Source organism: Lathyrus oleraceus, chromosome 7 (genome assembly GCF_024323335.1).
Source record: "Lathyrus oleraceus cultivar Zhongwan6 chromosome 7, CAAS_Psat_ZW6_1.0, whole genome shotgun sequence".
Taxonomy (NCBI): Eukaryota; Viridiplantae; Streptophyta; class Magnoliopsida; order Fabales; family Fabaceae; genus Lathyrus; species Lathyrus oleraceus.
This window is the reverse complement of record NC_066585.1, coordinates 174031327-174047946: the sequence shown is the minus strand read 5'-3', so window position 1 is coordinate 174047946 and position 16620 is coordinate 174031327. Positions and strand designations below refer to the sequence as shown.

At 34.3% G+C, this 16620-nt stretch overlaps 1 pseudogene; it reads right to left on the bottom strand.

Annotated features, from left to right (window-relative positions):
* Positions 1-293: 293 nt before the first annotated feature.
* On the bottom strand, positions 294-13328 carry LOC127102701 (uncharacterized; annotated as a pseudogene).
* Between the last annotated feature and the right edge of the window lie 3292 nt (positions 13329-16620).

Here is a 16620-nt window from a genome sequence, read left to right as displayed (position 1 = left end):
TGATATTTTGGACATAAGAAATAAAAATATATTTATTTAGTAATGGATGAAATTTTCCAATCTGTTACTAATTTGAGGTATAAAAGCGCAAATATTAACCTTCATAATAAATGATTATTTAACCAAAATACATAAACCATGTAAAAGAAATACTAGAACCTCATTTGTTTTAAAATATAGTAATGAATACTACCAAATGTTGAAATTAATTGCAATTGATACAGTAAGGTTTAATGCAACAAAAGATATTGAAACAAAAGGTTCACAATTTTAGTTAAAATTGTGAGAAATAAGTCCAGCAACAAAAATGATTTAACTTCGTACAATTCTTTGGTCCTTAAAAAATTGGGTTTATACAAAACCTGCCCGCAACCTTTTAGGAAGTGATGATTCATTACCCTGTAAAAAAACAATTACATCCATATAAACAAATGTTAAAACATAATGTATATTTTATACAACTCATTCAATAAAATTCTAATAATAAAGAACGACATTTGTTGATATAATATAACTAATGAAAAACTTACGTTCTATAAGTTTTCAAAAACTTCTTTGAACACGACGTTTGTTGTAGAATTCAATGGATGGTTATCCTTGTCATGGATTAATATCTTAAGCCCTTTTTTGCTTTTGACCCTTGATATTGCAACATATAGTTGACCATGACTAAATACACTTCTAGGCAAATACAATCCAACATAATCCAATCACTGACCTTGAGATTTGTTAATTGTCATAGCATAACATATAGTTATGGGAAATTGCCTTCTAGTCATTTTGAATGGCCACAGAGATTGTGTTGGAGTCATATCCATTCTTGGAATATAGATAACCCCTCCAATATTCTTTCCAGATATAATCTTTGCCTCGATAACGTGGTTTGTCAATCTTGTAACTATAAGCCTTGTTCCATTGCAGAGACCTTCAGGTTGATCAATGTTTCGAAGCAACATAATAGGGGTCCCAATCTTCAATTTAATCTTGTGGTTAGGTAGACCGGAAGTTGTAAGTGTATTCAAAAATTCCGGGGTCAAAACATCAAAAGCTTCATTTCCTTCACCGTCAAAAGTGTCTACAGAATCTGAACTTAAATATTCCTTTTCTTCACCTTTGGGAAATTTTTTGAAATTTTATTATTATAAATCTATGTTAGTACATATAAATATATGAATGTATCTATAAATATGTTTACAATGGATAACGCATACCTGGTATGAATCCCAAAACGTATTGATTTATGATGTCAACCGTTTCAATTGTTCCTGCCAATATAGCTCTTGATTGCAAAAATTCTGGATTCTTGTAATTGTTAAGAAAATTCGGATATGTTTCACTAACAATGGCTTCTAGTGAATCATCATAGTTAGAAATTAAGAAATCATTTGGAATAGGAATATTCGTGTAACCATCGTTAGGTTCTTCCAATTTCCCATCGCCAACTTTTAATATCCAATTAGAAAACAATTCTAATTTAGATGTACTTGAAGTATTGCCGGGTTGTTGGAGTCGCATGTTCTTTGTAAGCTTCAGCACAACACAATGATCCCAGATGTATGATGAATTTATTGTAGAATGTATTATATCTGAACGGCTGCCCCTTGGTACAACTGGTAATATTTGCCGAAAATCTCCACCAAATACAATTACTGTCCCTCCGAATAATTTGTCAGAACAATTGGAACGCCCCATTATGTCTTTAAGGGTTTTATCAAACGCTTCAAAACAAAATCTGTGTGCCATTGGAGCTTCATCCCAAATTATCAACTTTGCCATTTTTAGTAGCTTTGCACGATCACTACCTTTGTCGATATTCCATGTAGAAGACTCCATTGTAGGTATTGGAATCTTGAACATTGAATGATCCGTTCGACCTCCTGGAAGTAGTAGTGAAGCTATGCCCGATGAAGCAACAGTTAAACAAATTTGTTTCTTTGATCTTATGTAGGAAGCTAGAGTTCTCCACATGTAGGTTTTCCCTGTGCCACCGTATCCATACAAAAAAAATACGCCTCCTTGTTGATTGTTTACTGCTTCCATTATTCGCTTGAATACACCTCTTTGCTCATCTAATTTAAAAAAAATACATAGCAAACATGCAGTGAATAAATTAATTATACATTAAAAAAAAATGTAAGATAAAATCATACTTTAAAAGTTAACTTTATAAAATTATGACAAAACTTAAAATCATACTTTGAAGATTTCGTTCAATCTCAATTAATGTTAAATTCATTATCTCTTCATCCGACAATCTCAAACCTTTATACAATAGTAATTATAAGTGTAAACTATAAAACAAATTTACTTTTAAGAATCAAATAAATAAATATAATAAAAATTCACAATATAGGAAAAATAATACCTCTATTGTTTGCAATTCGTTGTTGAGCATATAGTATTCCATCAGCTAAGAGATGACATGTTTTACTCCATACATGTCTTGGCCTGTTAATGCTGCCTGATAATAACATGTGAACAAATAGTAATCTCAAATATTGACCTGAACCCCAATGATTTGCCTCTTTAATAGCTGCAATGAATTCTCTATCATCGCCGATAAAACCCATAGCAAAACAGGCATCCCGGAAAGTATCATATTTTACGTTATTCACTGTTTTTATATCATTATAACTGCGGGGGCCTTTGACATGTGTGAGCATCAATCTAAGATAGTACAATTCGCCAGTTGTTGGAGGAACTCATATAAGCCTACCAATTGTGTAACCTTTTGACGGGGTTTCCATTCTCTTTTTTTCTTAACATAAACAAATTTTGAAACAAATTTGCTGTAAGTTAAATTTTGTGCTTCAGGATACTTGCAATTTGCTTCGAACCATGATGTAAACATCGATTCAGTTACACTTGGTTTTTCCAGAACTTTATTGATACGATCAAAATCAGTGTAATATACCGAATTTTGACCTTCACAATGAAAGTACAGTCTCTCAACAACTGGTTTTCTACCATGGATTGGAAAGGAGAATATCCTCCAAGATGCTTCACTCGGAGAAATGTACCTACAAATAATATAATGAAAGGCAATGGATTTAAAATTAATAGAATGATTATTGTAGACAGAATATATAAATTTTATTATAACACATATAGTCAAAACAGTGTACATATAAAATTTTCTACACCATGCATGTAAAGAAAAATTGCACACTTTTAGTTGAAATAGATAAATTGCATGACATCATAATTCAAGTGATATATTAGAAACGTACCTACAATCAATATACTGTTTGATCTCATCAATATTCTGCGGCTGGTTGGGAGTTCCATCATCATTCGGTACAATGGCAGCGGTGATTCTGTCGTAACCTTTGTTGATGTACTTGAATAAGTACTTAATCGATGTACTTTGATTGCACCATTCCATGTTTATGTGAGCTTGGTACTTTGTCAACAACTTTGCATTGTATGGAACAACATTCCGATTATCGACTTGAATTCCATTCTTAAGAACTGTATGTTCATTGTCCCTTCTTCTATATACCGGAAACCCATCTTGATCAACAATTGTTTCGGGCTGAAACTGTTTTGGAAAATATTTAGAACATTTTCCATCTTTCATGCACGGTGAAGATCGATTTGCAAATCCACACGGGCCATGAATCATGTGAGTTTTAACCAAATTATACAACTCTTCATTGGTATCTTGGTCAGGTATTTCAGCTGAAATAATGCGATCAATATCACTTGGAGTTGGATATTTGTTAGATGGATGGAGGAAAATTAAGATGTGAGCATGTGGTAATCCTCTCTTTTGAAACTCAATTGTATACATATCTATAAAAATAAATATATAAAATATATACAATAGTCAGCACACGAATGATAAATTTGAAAATAAGAATACGATTAATTGAATATGGAATAAGTTACTCACATGCAAGAACTTTCCCCAATAGACTTTTCTTTGTGAGATCAGACAAAAGCTCATCAAATTTCATTTTAAAGACTCTTGAAATGATGTCAGGATGATCTGATGCTTTTAGATGAACAGAACCAAGCAAACGCTGAATTTCAGGCCAGTTGGGGTTACATGTGAATGTAATGAAAAGATCTGGAAATCCGACATAGCTGCATATTGCCATTCCGTCAAAGTATAGTTGATCCATATATCTACGACTACCAACGTATGAAGAAGGTAGCACAACCCTCTTACCTGTGTTTGACCCGTGCGTTTCTCCATTTGAATTATATTCATTCAAATTGTGATACTTGCCAACCCTCAGTTTTGACTGATTCTTTCGAAGCCACCTAAGTCTTTCTGATTCCATCATTGTAAAACCATCTACCAAAAATTGTTGATAAAGTCTCCTTGATCGCAACAATGTTTGTGCTTCATTAGATCTTGATTGAATTCTAAAGGCCAACCACTCTCTTATTGTAAGTCGATTTCGCTTTGTTGCTTCTTCCCAAGGAATATCTTTATTGTTCTGTTCTGACTGTGTTATGTCTGTGAAGTGACGAATATTTGTCCCTTTATCACGGTGCCTCACATTAGGTCTATATCCATCCTCACCATATGGAAATAATAATGGGTACTGATATCCTAAATAACTGGTATGATACTCATCTATCCTTTGAAGTTCGCCACATTGTTTTTGCACTATAATGTCTCTTTTTTCTGCAGTGTCGACATCTCCAACAATTAAAGCAGCTACTTCGGATACAGTTGGTTGATTATATATCCTTCTATCATTTCTTCGTTCAGATATTAAACGAAGTTTTAAATCAGAAACACCTTCTTCACAAAGTCTGTCCCTTGCCATGCGAAATGATTGTGCATGAACATTATGTTCATATAACATTTCAGATAGTTTTCTCACAATATTAACATCAACTCCACTTTTTGACCTATAATGAAAAGAGTTGAAACAGTTTATTACAAGTTTCTTAAATAAATAAATTTAAAGTTTGGAAAATAATAGATATCTAACTTGAATCCATGCATTCTGTTTTCAATTTCATTCTCAGTGTCATAAACATATAGTTGTGCAAATCGTGGATTTTGACCTGGCATCGGTAACATGCTTCCTATTCGGTGACATGATTGACCTTGGATACGAAAATTGGGAGGGCATCTACCGTTGTTAAATCGATTGTCCACTTTCGCACCGAGAGATGTAAATGCAAACATAACGTTGTACATTCGAATTTGTTGTTGGAAATTTTTTGATTCACATGATTCGTTGTCAAACAACAGATGTTGTAGAACTTTAGGAGCGGGTTTTAACAAAGGTAACTGAACTTTTCCTGATCCACCACACATGGAAAATTTAGGATTGGACGCATGACGACATTTGTTTTTCCTTTCCGAATACCACATATTTGCACCACAATATTGACATTCAATGACAGGATCCCCTATATCATAATACCCTCCTGATCATCAATAGTATTTAATTCATATGTTAAATGAGTTGTATTTCATAATAATAAAATATTATTTATAGTAAATCATTTTAAAATGCTTGATGTATATGATAATTATAGTAAATCATTTCAAACAAACAATGTAGATTTTCCATTACCAATCAAAAGACAATTCACTGTATATGATAATTATACCTTGTTTTTTTATAAATCCTTAATTCAGTTGAATGCAAGATTCAAACATTGCTCCAACATTTCTGAACTACCTGCAATTTTAACATATGTATTAGACTTTGAAAAAAATTTGTAAAAAAATGTGTTTCTATGTGTTTTCTATAATTAGTTTTGAAGGATTTCATAATAAATTTTTATGTAATTGTTTTTTTAATTTCTAACACCATTAGGCATGCTGAAACCAAACATGACATGCAATAATCTATTTATAATTTAGTCGTATACACATATTTCATAAGATGACAACGTATTTTGTTATCAATCTAAAATACTTATTAACATTTGAAGATATGATACTCATATAAAATTTGTAGTTGAAAGAACACACAAAACACAATGTTCAACATAACAACATAGGATTTTGAATAATTTCACACACATGAATTAAATACTCATTATCATCCTTTAAACCATACATGAAATATAAATGTCAATTGTAATCCCACAAAATAAACACTTCAAAAAAGTAAGAACACATCCTACAACCAAAACATATCATGTTCTTAACAACTTCATACTTAAACTCATTCTGGTGCTAAAAAGTTCATAAAATATATTTCAATATCAAATTTCCGAAAATTCTAATTAAGAAGATGGTTCTATCTTTACTTTCTTGGATGGTTTGGTGCCTGATAATTGCGTAGCGCCAGACGCTTCAAAATCAACTTCTTCACCCTTGTCAGCAATTACAACATCCTTAGTCGGAGTCATTAGAATGATTGATTCTGGATCATTTTCACCAGATGCAGATAATGTTTGCTTGCAATATAAAAAATTAATTCTCAGATATAAAATGAATTATAATAATACAATATTTATCATAGAAAATTATTATGTTAACAAATGAAGATACTTACTGCGGAAGTTTCCAAATTTTCTTTGTTAGGGACCAACTTTGCATATTCAGTTTTAGACTGATTCTGCACATTGAAACATCGAATATTTATTATACTTGTTAAATGTTTAAATAATACATGAATTAAGTGAATATTATACGTCTTCTACTATGTAGTCATTTTCAATCTCTTTAACAAAGGCTTCAAATCACTTTCTTCCCCGGAGTGTTGGATTGGATATGGTTTATCTCACTAACAGCACCAATAATATCTACATTAAAGTAAGGTTCATTATTGAATGTGTTTGCAAATATATAAGTTATATAAGTTATAATAGAATTTAAATTACCTTCCAGTCTATCGGTTTTGCATTTGCCTTGAAGTATCTCACCAAAATCTTTAAAGAAATATCCTTTAGGTGGAATATTTTGAAGTTCGATTGCCTTCATTGTGGTACCACCAAGAAACACAATTTTTTTTGAATGATCACATACCTTCCACTGAAAATCATTGTTATAGACACTGCCATTGTTTATAATGCAGGTCATATTCTCCTTAATGACCTCTTTCCATTTCAGTAAATGGTCATGACGAATAAGGACCTGAATCCGATCACCCTAACAAAATAAAAATAATCTTCTTTTTATATGTTATACAAAAAAGAATTTTGTTATAATTACTAACTATCATACAAAAATCTATACTTAAAAAAAGAAAAGCAATTTACCAAGGAATCCATAACAATCATCTCCAAATGTTCAATACCCTTATTATTCACAACACTCCAAACATCCATTATTCGAACAGCAAGACGCCAAGTTTCTTTTGAGTCATTGATGTCTTTCACAGAATCAACCTTTCTACTCATTTTCACTGAAAAAAAATTCAAAAATTAATGTAACTGCAAATTTAGATGACTATAAAATTACAAACCTAATAACCTGGAAAAAAAGAGTATATAAATTTGATAGAGGTCTGTGGCAAAATGCTGAAAAGGATCCAACCTTTGATGTTACACATATATAACATCGAATTGATTAGCAGCATTCTTGAAGAAGAAGGCGTGAAGACTGTTGTGTTCCCAAGGAAATTTTCGGCGTGCAAGTAATAGGAAAAGACGTTTTTTTATGTTGTCGAGGCAAATTTATTAAATTGTAAAATGGTAGAGTTAGTTAAAATGGTATAATATTGTCAGTGGTTTTGGAATAGTGGTTTTGGAATATTTTGAGTTATTAAGTGGGTAAATGGGATTAATAATGATGATAATAAATATTAATAAATAACAATATTAATAATAATAATAATATCAATTTATTCAATTAAATAAAACCCTAATTTTCATCAAACCGTTTCATATTACTTCTCCCTCTTTTCATATTCTCGGTTTGACATCTCAGAAAGACCACTTAAAAAATCAGTATGTTTATTATTAAAAAAATTCATTTTGTCATTTAAAGAAAATCAAGTAACGATAATATTTGGCAAAAAAACTACAATAATAATTAATTTGATTTCAGAATATTGATTTCATTTTGGAATGATAAGATTGCGACAACAATAAAATAACGGTAATATTTATTATTAAAAAAAATTCATTTTGTCATTTAAAGAAAATCAAGCAACGATAATATTTGGCAAAAAAAACTACAATAATAACTAATTTGATTTCAGGATATTGATTTCATTTTGGAATGATAAGATTGCAACAACAATAAAATAACGGTAATATTTTTTAGTAGTATAAATAGGTAATTTATTTTATCACATTTTTCACTCACATCTAGTCTAAATTTGACCAATTTATTTAATTTAATTTTAATTTTTGTGTGTACACATTTCATTTGAAAATGAACCTCAATCAACATAACACATGCTCCAATTTTATGCAAAATGATGGAAGTCCTCTTTGTATCCCAAATCAACAAAACACCCCATATTTTGGAAATCCACCTCTTATTCCAAATCCACACCATAATTCAAGATTTCAAAATTCTCTTTTTATCCCAAATCCATAAAATAATTCACCCATTGGAAATTACTCATATCATACATCACCTTACCCAATGAAAAACTCTCTTTTAATGTATTTTGATATATTTGAATCAATTTTTTAATTATATTTTATATAATATATAGTTGAATCAATTTTTATGTTGTCGAGGCAAATTTATTAAATTGTAAAATGGTAGAGTTAGTTAGAGTATTAAATAGAGTTTAGTACGAAATTACTTATAGGAACATGAAATTAGTTGTATTAGGGATTGTAATTAGGGTAATTAAGTAATTATGGTGGTAATTAACTTTTTTATATTAAAAGTAGATATGCTTCAATGCTGACATATGTTCAGTTTTAGAGTCATGCATGAATATGCACACCTATTGTACTGCATAAGAGGTATCAGATCTTGTGACACCTAAATATTACAATGCTTCTGCAAGACTCTAATGTTCAGTTGGGTCATGATATGGACTACTAGAAGATCCATTGAGTTGTTCCTTGGTGTCGATTGTGGTGGGTGATGACTTCGTATAGGACATGAATGCTCGTTTTATAAGTTCCTATGCATATTTTCTTTGAGACAATAAAATACCAAATGTATGTTTAGTGACAGATATTCCCAGAAAAACTCAGAGGACCAAAATACTTCATGGAAAATTCAGATCTAAGTTTAGACATAACATAGTCACAAAGAGAATCAGAAGAAATAATGAGAGTTATATCATCCACATATAGAAGGATATAAACATAATCAATATTGTGATGATAGATGAATAAAGAATGATCAGAGATGATGTGATAGAAACCTAATATGGTAACATAGTCAAGAGATGATGTGATAGAAACCCAATATGGTAACACAGTCAGTGAATCTTTGGTATCAAACTCGAGGTGCTTGTTTGAGACCATAAAGTGACTTCTTTAGAATATAGACTTGCTCAGGATGCTGTGAATCACGGAATCTAGGAGGCTGGTACATATACATGGTTTCATCAAGATTTCCATGCAAAAAGGCATTCTTGACATGTAGATGATGGAGACACCGTGACTTGGATAATGTAATGCTAAGTACCATGCGAATAATGATCGGTTTCACTATAGGGCTGAAAGTTTCACCATAATCGATGTTTGATTGTTGATTATCACTATTACCTATAAGAAGAGGTTTGTATCGCTCAAAAGAACCGTCAAATTTCTTCTTGTGCTTGAAAATTCACAAACTTTGAATAACATTAACATTAAAGGGACGAGAAACTAATTCCTACATCTTATTTTCAATAAGAGCATCATATTCATCTTTCATGTCCATTTTCCAATTATGGTCATTTAATGCATCAATGGGATTTGTAAGTATGGAGAGATAGATTGGTGGGTGGATGTTTGTAGGTTCAAAATTTTCCAATTATGGTCACCAACAGAAAGTTATCAATGGCATTAACCAAATCTTTCATCACTGCTTTCCTTCTTGTTGTAACAACGTCAAGCATGATCCTAGAAGCTCGCCAACATTTGCTAACAACCCCACAACCAAATTTACTTGGCATTCCAACTTTGCCAAAGCCAACAACATTTCCACCTTTGCCTTCAATTCCAACATTGCCTCAAGCAAGTCTTCCTCCATTACCTACTAACATTCCATCTGTTCCTAAGCTCACTATGTCACCAATTCCTACCTTTCCTATAAATACTCCATCTCTCAACATTCCGCCTTTGCGAGCAATCACTTCACTTCCCAACATTTTCACCTCAATCCCAATCACTTTTCCTTCCATTCCATTTCTTTTCCCACCACCTTCTTCAACCTCTAGCCCTTAAACACTTACGTATAAGGTGCATAATGTAATCAGCTAAATGTTTGCAATATGGATATTATTGCATGATTTCTTTATTATGTATGATGAAATAGTAGGAGGTTATAACGATAGTAATATCTCTGTTGTATTGTATATGGTGTGAAAAAGTCTTTGCATTTTTCTCTTTTTTCTTACTAGTTGAGCACTATGTTTTTTTATTTGAATTTATTCAATTGATGATGAATTACACATTCAGATACAAATATGATGACTTCTTTCTTATATTAATTAACTTTCGGATTCTTATTATCTTTTCATAATTTCATAATAAGTGAGAAACAAGAGGGTGATTTGAATATTAGAAGAAGTAGACACCTCCATGGTTTTAAATTACAGTTACAGATGCAGTTGTGATTGCAAGTGTTGCGATTGTGATCATTGCCATTGTTGTGATGCACATTATGGCCATTGCGGCACAAATTTTGATTGATTGGTATTTGAAATACAATGTTAATTGTGGTTTCTAAAGCATCTTGACACGTGATCTTAAATCACATGTTAATTGCAATTCAATGCAGTTACGGAAACTACTGCATCCATAATATTACGGCCACAATTACAGTTGCGAAATAAAATTTAAAAACATAGACACTGTTTACCTAAAAAATTGGTAAACAACCGCTGATCTTCCAAATTTCTAAATTTGGTTACTCGTAGGATCGATCAGATTGATCCTAGGACATGTGCTAAGTGTTTTAGAAATGTGGTAGTAACGAATACTCAAAGGCTAAGCGTCAAATCAGAGTTTAAAAGAACACTAACAACAAAGGATGAGTCAAATGAAAGAAATCTTAAATCAGCGTTTGAAAACTAACAGAAAAGAGTGAAGTAAACGACATAAATCATAAAGGATTTAGAAATGACAAAGTAAATGTTGTAAGTATATGAATCTCTTCAACATGGCCGCCATCACGTGGCTGAAACCCATTGGACATACCTATGATTCTGATATCGATTCTATGGATACTATTGCCTTTTAGACCACTAGAGCAGCGTATTCAACACATATTGCACATTACCATGATAAAGATACTGACGTTGTCTCCGACGTGGAACACATAGCTTTTTTGGCTTTGTGGTTGTCACATTCCGTGTTATGTTCAAAATCCCTACAAGTCGCCAAAAAATATCTTACTCTGGCCAACCAACTACATGCGGGGCACGATATCTGCCTAAGTGAGATGATCCTGGAAAGCCTTTACGAATCCTTAAGCGATGGAGTGGCTCAACTGAAGAATCTGAGGGATAAAGGGAACCTTCTTCTGTCTGGCCCCTTCTGGTTACTCAACTTTGACTCAATGCCCGAACAAGGGCCTCGTTGACGAAGATGCTGAGGGAATCCAGAACAGAAGGGTCGAATGCCCAAGATTATCTCTACTAACCCCTAGGGACGAAGGACAAGCTCTCTTACCAACCTTCATAAGTTATATCATGATGTTTGCTAAGCGTCATGTCTTTACTTCGAGCATGACCCCATTCGCCTTCAGGAAAATTGGCCTCAAGTGGTTTACTATGACCTTCCCCTATCCATCTAAGAAACAGGAGATATAATCCTTGTTGATTTGGGAAGCCTTTTTGACTCCCAGGATTCTAACTCTTCGATTCAAACCTTCGAAAGTTCAGGTTACTTTGATAACCTACCAGCCCAACCTTGTTGCTCGATAATTTGGATTGCTTCAGGTCCTCCCAAATTGCTTGTATGACAAGAAAAGTAACCTCCTTCTCCATAATGCAGTCCATACCGAAACCACTACTCTCAAACAAATATCCAGGTATACTGGCAGAACCCAACTGACTCCATTCAATTTCGAGCCCAACTTCCTCTACATACGAGAATTTGGGAAGTGGTGAGCTAAGTACTACGTCGAAGAATTATGTGACGTCACCTCCTTTATTCAACTATTTGACAAAGCTTTTCTTCTTGTGCAGGAAAAGACCAAGAAAGATACTTATACTCTTATAAGATAAATTCAAGCTTTTCAAAGCTATTTTGAAACTACCTATCGACCTGATGATCTTATTCGAACTATCCGCAAAGCAGCTATTATGCTTAAATAGAAATTTTCAAAGAAAATGGAAAACTTAAAGATTCTCTCATACGTTCCTCATGAGAAACGCTCTGAAATGGCTCTTGAACCGTTTCCCCCAAAGTTTCCTCCACTTCCTAATGCTGACTTCGGAGTGGTCCTTTCCCCTCAATTTCCATATTGGTTTATTTGTGGAGATTCTATTAAAATACTTCGGCAATAATCTCAGAAAAAATCTCAGCGGGTGGTTGCGACTAAGAATACTTTAGGCAATTCCAAGGGGCATCTTCATATAGGGATCGAAGATGTCTGAATCGAATAGGACATATATGAAGGTGTGACACATGAGGTTTCCCTCTAAGTACATTCCCTTTGGAAGCCATTTTCTCTCATCTAACATTGATTATTTTATATTATTCTTTTTTAGCTATCAAGATTCCACCCAAGAAACCCACCAGCAAAAGACCAATCGAGTCGAAGACCGAAGGGGGCAGCAAGCCTGTAAAGGTACCATTTTTCCCTTGTTCAGTTGTCTTTGTTATACATTGATGATACTAGTGTTTCAATTTTTGGCTTAGGCTGCTCGGAAACCTCCAGTGAGTCCCTTAAAAATCCAAAATCCTACTACTTCCCCCATCATCGTAGAGTATGACGAAGTTGATTTGTCGCCTGTTTCAATCTCACTTCTAGGAAGAGGAAGTCACAGCCGAAAGCCATTGATGCTTCAGACTAACCTCTGGTCAAACTTCCAAGGAAAAGGCCTTCTGCACTTATTAACCAAGAGCCCACTCCTGAGGAGATGGCGAAGGTAGCGGCAGCCCAATGTGAGAGCCATAACTCTAGCCCTAGGGTCGAAGGTGGTAAGGTACAACACACTTCTCCTTGCCTCACTTAACTTGCCTACCTCTTTTAGCCATTTATACCTTTCATCGTATTGATTATAGGGTGATGCAGGCATTGTCGTTCCAACCAAGAAAACAACTTCCTCCATGCCTGTCTCTGCGCCCGATGTTTTGAATAGCACTGGCGAACCTACTTATCGACCATCATCTGAAAAGGGGTCTATAAGTGAGATTAACCAACTGCTAGTCAACATTCTCAAACTAGTGACTCTGGTCACGAAACGGATTCGATCGAAGAAGATGGGGCCAACGGTAACCCAGACCCTATGGTTGAGGATGAGCTAATTGAAGACGAGGAAACCCCTGGGGCTGATTTACATGCATCCGAAGGAGCGAATGATCCCTGGGGAGAAGGTTGGGAAGTCGAAGACATGGTTGTAGAGGATGCGGATGAAGGAAAGCCCACCACAAACCCTGATGATGTTGAAGGCCTAAAAGAGGCAAAGGCTAATGCAAGCGAAGAGCATGCTCGAACTGGAACTTCTGTTACTCCTACTATGGTTGACTTTTCGACGGTCGGAGTTTCGTCGAGTAATATCGGAGCCTTTTCTACAGAAAAATTGGCTATCCTGAAATGAAGTGAGCCCCTTGAGTATTTGAAAGCTATGCTAAATTACAGGGAGAATTCTTCTGACCAAAGCCATAGTACTTCAGTTTCTGAAGATCCACCTTCGAGCACCCCTACAAGCGAAGTCCTTTCCAAGATCAAAGACAAAGTCTTCAAGGGTGACTTATTTCTGTTGCTGTTGGCTGATCCTTCTGCCCCTTTGACTCTAAAGGCTCTTCTCAACCAAGTTGACCTATTGGAATCTTCTCCTGAAGTGGAAAATGTTATTTTTGAGATAGGAACTATGATCTACCAAGCTGTTGCAGATCATAAGTTACTACCTCAACTCACAGGGGAAATAAAGAAGAAGTCTGGTTCTGAGGTTGCTGCCTGGGATGCTGCTACCGAATCCACCAATAGGGAAATGGGATTGGAATAGACCAAGCAGAAGAACAAGGAAAAGTTCAACACTCACAATCGTAACATTGCTTCCTGGAGGAAACAAATAGAAGAACTTCATGCGAAGATCTCTAATGCTGAAAAAGACAGAAATCAACTATTGAAGTTTGACGAAGCTTTAATTGCTCAAGAGCTATCATTTGGCATGGAATTTGTCGAAAAGGCTCGACAACTTGAGTCTGACATTAAACTCCTGCGATTAAAGAGATCTTTGTGCGAAAAACCGCTGGAGCTCCTTAAGGCAAAGTATCTTCAGATCAAGGCCAACCTTCCCTTTTAGTGTTGCTTTATTTATCTGGCAATGTAATGAAATTTTATTTGTAACGAATATTGGTCTTTTGGGCCTATGACTTCTATATTACCATTTTGGCATTCTTACCATATTGGCTTTATTTTATTTATATGATTATTCGTCTCTTATTTTTACTTCTTTTGATTATTGGTTTATATTTTTTCAAATATTTCCCGTTTACTCTTAGAATCCTTTTACCTTCACTAAGCTCTTCGATTTCATAGGCACCATTAGAAAATATCTGTAAAACTTGGAAAGGGCCTTCCCACTTTGGGGACCACTTCCCTAATGCTCTATCTTTTCGATCCATTGGAAGGATCACTTTCCAGGCCAAGTCTTTGAGTGCAAAACTTTTAACTTTCACTTTCTTATTATAAGAGACTTCTAGTCTCTTGTTTTGTCGCTTTAGCAGTTCTAAGGCATTTAACCTTTCCTCGTCTAAATCAACCAATTCATCCAACATCATGCTCCAGTATGATTCTATTGTGAGTTCATGTTGCCTTTGAATCCTTATGGATTGTAGGTGAATTTCACCTCGTAGAACAATATCATGGCCAAAGGTTAGGCGAAAGGGGGTCGACTTAGTAGCCTCTTTGGGGGTTGTACGACATGCCCACAAAATCTGGTCCAGAGTTTTGTGCCAATTTCTAGGCTTCTTCCCTACATGCTTTTTAATCAAACCAATGATCACTTTATTAGCAACTTCAACTTGTCCATTGGCCTGGGCATAATAGGGCGTTGATGTTAATAATTTGAAGCCCATTTCTTTGGTAAATTCTTGCATTTTCCGAGCAGTAAAAACTGATTCTTGATCCGTTTTGATCGTCTCTAGGATTCCAAATCTATAAGTAATATGCTTTTGGATAAATTCGACCACATCCTCTTGGTTCACATATGGTAAGGGTATAACTTCGATCCACTTTGTAAAATAATAGATTCTTACCAGTATATATCTCTAACTTTTAGATGATGGAGGTCGAATCTCTCAAATCAAATTTAAAGCCCAACCCCTAAATGGCCAAGACTTGATAATAGAATGTAATTCACTTGCAAGGACATGCTGTATGCCCGCATGCATCTGACATTCTTAGCAACCTTTTGCAAATTCAATACAGTCTTTCAACATGGTAGGCCAATATATCCCTTGCCGAAATAAGAGCCATTTCATCTTATGACCGACTTGGTGTGCCCCGCATGTTCCACTATGCACATTCGAAAGGGAAAAGTATGCCTATGACTCACTGAGTTGTAAGACCCCAATTTTGACCCTAAGATCCCTCATGCAATTTCATCATATGCATTATCATTGGGATCATACATTGGCATCCTCCTTAGCCCCTATTTCGCTGGGTTTGTTTTGGGAGAGATCACCAAGCACTATGTGATTGTATCATACTTGTATATTATCATTTTACTAACCCATAAACGAAAAATATGTCTTTGAATTTGCCTAACTCTTTTATAGGTAGGGCATGATCCCATTGATTTATCAAGTTCACATCTAGGGTTTGAGACCCTCATGGATAAAATATCACAACCATGGATTGATCCACAAATGGTTATAAGCATCATATATGAGTCCGAATGATTCTTACATGTTATGTTGATCAAGTTTTCTTCAAGAGTTTGAGGGTGATTTGCCTTAGAAACCCTAGTTTGACTGGGTATCTTGAGTAACTTCTCCAACAAGCTATCTCACCAATTGATCAAATTCCTCAAGGGACACTTAAAAATTCATAATCTTATGCATATATGATCTACCATGAACCAATAAAGTCAAGAGAATTGAAGGTTAGCAAGTTGGTTGATGGTGGTTGGCCAGATGAATTCATCTAATCAAAACTGGGTCTCCCTAGACCCTATATCCTACAATTTTCACCATATGAAAATGATTCCAAGAGCAAAGTTACTCTAAATGACATTCAAAATAACTTTCATGTTGAGACCTAGAGCTATTTTTTCTTGGAATTTTTTTTCTATGTTGAAACATTATAGGTCATTTTGTCTAAACTAATTTGAAAGTCAACTTTCCAAGGCCATAACTTGCTCAATTTTTATGATATGAAAGATTTCTAAGTTTCAC